The sequence below is a fragment of the Rattus rattus genome, chromosome 4 (genome assembly GCF_011064425.1).
Source record: "Rattus rattus isolate New Zealand chromosome 4, Rrattus_CSIRO_v1, whole genome shotgun sequence".
Classification (NCBI taxonomy): Eukaryota; Metazoa; Chordata; class Mammalia; order Rodentia; family Muridae; genus Rattus; species Rattus rattus.
This window is the reverse complement of record NC_046157.1, coordinates 3,347,267-3,353,485: the sequence shown is the minus strand read 5'-3', so window position 1 is coordinate 3,353,485 and position 6,219 is coordinate 3,347,267.

The window sequence follows — 6,219 nt, the reverse complement described above, 5'->3', positions numbered from 1 at the left end:
ACCAGTGGCCTTCCATAGCTTCTCACAGTGCCAAATCTCAGCTGCTCTTCGTGACCCCTTCATGCCTTCAAAGCCAGTACCACCTGGGTGACTCTTACACATTACCAAGTCCAGCCACAGCATGAGGTACAACCGTGGCTCTCTCTGGAACACAGCTTCTTTGTGATCTTAGAAAACACTTCTCAGAAGATTTCACCTCACTGATGCTGGTCTCTTTTTTTTTTTTTTTTTTTTTTTTTTCGGAGCTGGGGACCAACCCAGGGCCTTTGCGTTTGCTAGGCAAGCGCTCACCGCTGAGCTAAATCCCCAACCCAGATGCTGGTCTCTTCTTAACCACCAGTAATTTCTTAGCTCCAGCTGACCAGCATCAATTGTCCCAGTGGTGCCTTCTACTGTTGAATCTAAAGCTAGAGCCACATGGCCAAAGCTGCCCAGTTCTGCTGCTTGCTGGGACTGGACCATGGTCCTCCTTATTATATTACCAGCTTTCTGATTTTTAAATACCTCAGGCCTAAGCTTGGTCGACCTGGATCTTGCTCTGTCGATTGACCTTGAACTCAAAGATCTTCATGCCTATCTCTTGGGATTATAGGTGTATATCACCAATCCTGGACTCAAGCTTTTCTTCACCTAGAACTTATTCTGTCCCAGGCTGGCCTTGAACTCTTGAGATCTGCTTGGCTTTATCTCCTGGGATTAAAGGTGTGTACTACAATGCCTGGGCCTAAACTTTTCATGACCACTGTTCATTCCAGATAATAAATCAAGGGGAAACAATAACCAAGTAATAATAACGCTTAATGTATTTCTTTTTTTTTTTTTTTTTCAGAGCTGGGGACCGAACCCAGGGCCTTGTGCTCGTTAGGCAAGCCCTCTACCACTGAGCTAAATCCCCAACCCCACTTAATGTATTTTCATTTCAATGGCAAACGTATAACGATAAGCTTAGCTGGGTGGGATCTTGTCACAGTCACCACTCCCTTAACCTGTTATCTCCTTGAACACAGGATTCAGTTCCATTTCACTTCCTGTACCCCTTTATTATTCGAATCATACATTTTATATTTTTCCTTTCTATGCTTGCTACACTTGTTCAGAATGCTCTTCGTGAGCTTTACCCAGAGAACAAAGTCTCTGTTGGGCTTTTTTGAGACTTCCTTTGTCAACGCAACATAAATCTCTTTACCTTAGCTTCAGGTAGTCTCTTCAGACAAGGGCAAAAAGCAGCCACACTCTTCACCAAAATATTGGAAAAAGGGGTTGGGGATTTAGCTCAGTGGTAGAGCGCTTGCCTAGCAAGCGTTTAAGGCCCTGGGGTTCGGTCCCCAGCTCCAAAAAAAAAAAAAAAAAAAAAAAAAATATTGGAAAAAACAGCCTCTCAGCCACATATTAAATCACAGTTCAAATCACCCTCAGCAACAAAGTCTTCCATATTCCTACCAGGGTAGCCCATTAAGCCCCAGTTAAAGCATTCCACTGCTTTACAAATCCAAAGTCCTCAAATCCACATTCTTTCAAACAAAAGCCTGGTCAGGTCTATCACAGCAATACCCTGTACCATATTCTATGTGTGAATGTGTATATGTTTATCTATAGGTCTGTATGCATGTGTGAAGTATGTATGTATGTATGTATTAATGTATGCATATATGTATGTGTTTGTATGCATGAAGTGATTGGATTTTGCCTTTTGTGTTATCCACTCAGTGTGTGTGTGTGTGTGTGTGTGTGTGTGTGTGTGTGTGTGTATTTTCTCTCTTTCCTTCTCTTTCTCGCTGGCCCCAAAGAGTTAAAATAGTTCATAGTTTTTCCACTAGCAACAGAGAGTGCCAGCCCCAGTAAATTAAGCTTTGTCCCCTCGGAGAAAAGTCTGCTGAATACCTTCTCTAATCGTTGTCTGCCATTGGCAGCAGCCCCTGTAGGTATCTGGGCTCACCCCGATCAGTGGCTGTAACCACTGACCACCAAAGACTGCCTGCCTCAGTTTACCCACAACATGGATGCCAAAACTGGCCATTGGCAACTTCCCATATACATCAACTCAGTTCAAGTGTACTCATCATGTGACTTGAGATGTCCCAGAGTTAATAGCACTGGCTGATCAATCTTTCAGAGGACTAGGTTCAATTCCCAGCCCAAAATATAAGGAGTTCACAACTACCCATAACTCAAGCCTCAGGGAAGCCGATAGCCTCTTCTGGCCTTTGTGGACACCAGGCAAGTATCTGGTATTGATATTCTGTCTAAGTTCCACCCCCTCAGCTACCTGGGAACAGCCAGGTATGCTCTGTCCCACAGTTGCCTAGCAACAGCCAGCTGTGCCTGACTATAAAGGGGGCTGCTTGCCCCCTCCTCTCCCTCTTTCTGTTCTTTGTTCTTCTCTGCTCTTCCCCTCTGTCCCTTCTCTCTCTATCCTCCCCACCCCTTCCCCCAACGTGCTCATGACCCGGCCTTTCCTCTCTTCTACTCTTCTTCTCTCATTAAACTTCTCCACATGGTGTGTTCTGTTTGGGCACAGGACGAGATTTAAACCCTAACGTTGGTGCCTCGTGTGAGGATTTTGATCTCCCCCGTGCCTACATGGCCTGCCTTTCCCACAGCGTGCCTCTGCCGCTCACCACGGCCCCCAGCCTGCCTTGGGCCCGGGTGCGGTCATGCGCTTGCACAGAGCTGTGGAATGGATTAAACTGTGTGCTCCCGCCGCATCGCCTGCCATCCACCCAGGGCTCAGTCGCGATCGCTCGCTGCGGGAGGCACACTGGACATACCACTTCTGCACACACTACCATTGGGCCCTGAATTCGATCGCAGCTGCTGCCTCTGCCACACCTTCTACCGTCATCCAACCACCACCACCACCTGGGGCTGCTGTGGGACTAAGGACTTCACCACTCCAGCAGGCCTTCCCATCACCATGATGCCCTGCTTACAGTTGCCCATCAAGGAGAGCGCCCTCTTCAAGCATGGTTAGCGGTACCTACTCAACCTCTGTGCACTTTCTTTACCTGAGCTTGACTTTCCATGGTGCACACATGGTCTCAGGGGAGCGTTGAGCTTGGAGCTACCCCTGTGCTGCCCCTGGGGATGGATCCTTTCACTGACCCTCGTTTTAGGACCTTTTCCCTTGGGTGAGACTTTCCTTCTCTCCTTTTTGGAGGCAGTTTAATGCCAGGCCAGGCCTGGATAAGCTGCTCTCTGGCTCAGGAGCACCGGCTCTAAATGTAGCCCCAGCACTGCTGGGGGCAATTAATCCCTATTCTCACCCACTGCCTGTCCCCATTTCCTGGGGTGTTTTGGTCTAATTTACACTAAGCAGAAAACGATATCTCTGTCTGACCCCATCCCCAGGCCTCCCCCTCCTCGTTGCTATAGCTCCCGGGTTTGGGCTGGTGAAAAGCAGGTCTGGCCCAGTTCCAAAGGAACTCTCTCTGTGAGGCCTGCTTTCCCACGTGTGTGCGACCCTAAGACCCTCGTACAAGCGAGCTCTCTCTTTCTGTCCAGGACTTTGCTCCAGCGCGCTCACATGGCCACCTGCTTGCCGTGCATCAGCTGTGCACACAATGTCCCAGCTACATAAGCTCTACTTCTCCCTTGCTCTGCAGATCTTAAAGAATGTAAATTCATAGGCTACAGGAAACCCACTCAGACCTACTTCTCATGGACCAAATAGACTTCACCCAGATAAGTACATCTGCCTAAAGTTCCCACTTAGTACCTATTCCAAAGGGTGTGATTCCTCTGGGTTTCAAATATCCATCTAAGAGAAAATTTTCTTTTATTCCAAATACACTTAATCTTATTCTCTACCTATAATAAATAGATATGTGTGTTCCAGCATCTTCTCAGGTCCAGGTGCTTACTACACCCAGGACAGCTCCAGAGAAGTGACCTCCAGATGTTCCAATCTCCTCTCACAGACACAGACGCTTCTATTGGACCTGTCCCTTCTGACCCATCCTCAGAAGGTTCCACGCACCCTGGACAACAAGGAAAGAGCCAACTTCTAAGACTGGACAAACGACCCAATACCCACTTCTCTAGGTTCCCTAGAGACACGTCGCCCCAAAGCGAGCAGGAAGTAGTCAGAGAACACGACAACCCTATTCTTGCTCTACGATTGCCTTTCTAATTTTTTTTTTTTTAATTAAACCAAAATGGGGAAATGTTGGTATTCTGTCTAAGCTCCACCCCCACAGCTACCTGGCAGCAGCCAGGTATGCTCCGCCCCACAGTTGCCTGGCAACAGCCAGCTGTGCCTGACTATAAAGGGGGGCTGCTCGCCCCCTCCTCTCCCTCTTACTCTCTCTTGCTCTTTGCTCTTTGTTCTTCTCTGTTCTTGACCCCTTCCCCCTTCCCACCACGTGTCCATGGTCTGCCTCCTTTCCTCTCCTCTCTTCTTCTCTCATTAAACCTCTCCACGTGGAACCATGTTGGCTTGGTGTGTTCTGTCCGGGCACGGGCCGAGATTTAAACAACATCTGGCACACTGGTATACATGTGGGCAAAACACCCATACACGTAAAGTAATTTTTTTAATTTGTAAAAATTACTATTTTTCTTAGTTATTGTTCTATTGCTGTGAATAGACAGCATGACCAAGGCGAGTCTTGTAAGGGAAACATTTCAGTGGAGCAGTGGAGCTGGCTTACAGTTTCAGAGGTTCAGTCCATTATCATCATCATGGCAGGATGCTGGAGCAGTAGCTGAGAGTGTTACCTACTGATCCACGACAGTGGACACACACACACAGAGAGAGAGAGAGAGAGAGAGAGAGAGAGAGAGAGAGAGAGAGAGAGAGAGAGAGTGCTGAGACTGGCATAGCTTTGGTTTTTTTTTTTCTCCATCTTTATTAAATTGGGTATTTCTTATTTACATTACAATTGTTAATCCTTTTCCCGGTTTCCAGGCCAACATCCCCCTAACCCCTCCCCCTCCCCTTCTATAAGGGTGTTCCCTTCCCCATGGCATGAATTTTTGATGCCTCAAACCCCACTTCCAGTGACACACCTTTTCCAACAAGGCCACCCTCCTAATTCCTCTATTTTCCTTCAAGCAGTTCTGCTAACTGTGGGCCAAGCATTTAAGCATATGAGTCTGTGGGGGCCATTTTCATGCAAACCAGCACATTTACCATACCTAGTGCAATGTGAATACTACAGCAATGGCTAGATGCGTTGTTTGGGGAATAAAGACAATCTGCACATGCTCAGGAAAGTTGCAAATAAGAAATATATTTCCTTAATATATTTCATCCTTGGTGCAAAGCCAAGCTAAAACATAAACGAGTGTGTACGTGCGTGCGTGTGTGCATGTGTGTGTGAGCATGCACACACAGATACACACTCTCACACACTCACACTCACACACTCACACACCCACACTCACTCACACACCACACACTCACACTCACTCACACACACTCACACACACACACCCACACTCACACCCACATTCACTCACACACTCACACTCACTCACACACACACAGTCACACATACACACACACTCACACACTTTGAAGGGTGGGGATGTGGCTCTGTTGGTAGAGTGCTAGCCTAGTGTATACAAAGCCCTGGGTTTGACCTCTAGCACCACACAAACCAAGATGGCAGTAAGCATCCGTATGCAATTCTAGCAGCTGGGAGGAGGAAGCAGGAGGATCGAGGCCATCCTTGGCTACTCAGTGAGTCTGAAGCAGCCTAGGATACATGAGCCCCTTTCTTAGACAAGAATAACAATTCCAGCAACAGACCTGGTGTTAAGAAACTGTCCATAACCAGTGGAGAGATACCAAATGTTAGCCCATCCCAGAAAATCAAGACTGCAGCTTTTCTGAAGTGTTCCCGTCTGGTCAGTGGTAGGTGTCTTGTGCTTGATCAGCCAGCTGTATGTAACTGGGGTTCCAATGAAGAAGGCATGTCCATTCTGCTTGTAACACATGGCTTGGTCTCGTTTTGCCGTAAGTATATATAATGCGGAAACCCCCAGTCTCTCCTGGTATGGGGCAGTGAGGGGTGGCATAGCTAGAGGATAAGGCCCCTCTCCTCTACACTCACATTAGCTCCTAAGAGTGGGCTTCCTGGTAGGCCAGGAAGGCCAACAGCAAATCGGTACATTCATACCATGGCTTCTTTTGCTGGGAGTAAGTTTCTTAACCAGCTGGTGCGTTCCTGCATCTCTCCTGCCAAATGTGATCTGGCAAAAATGGGGCTTGGGAAT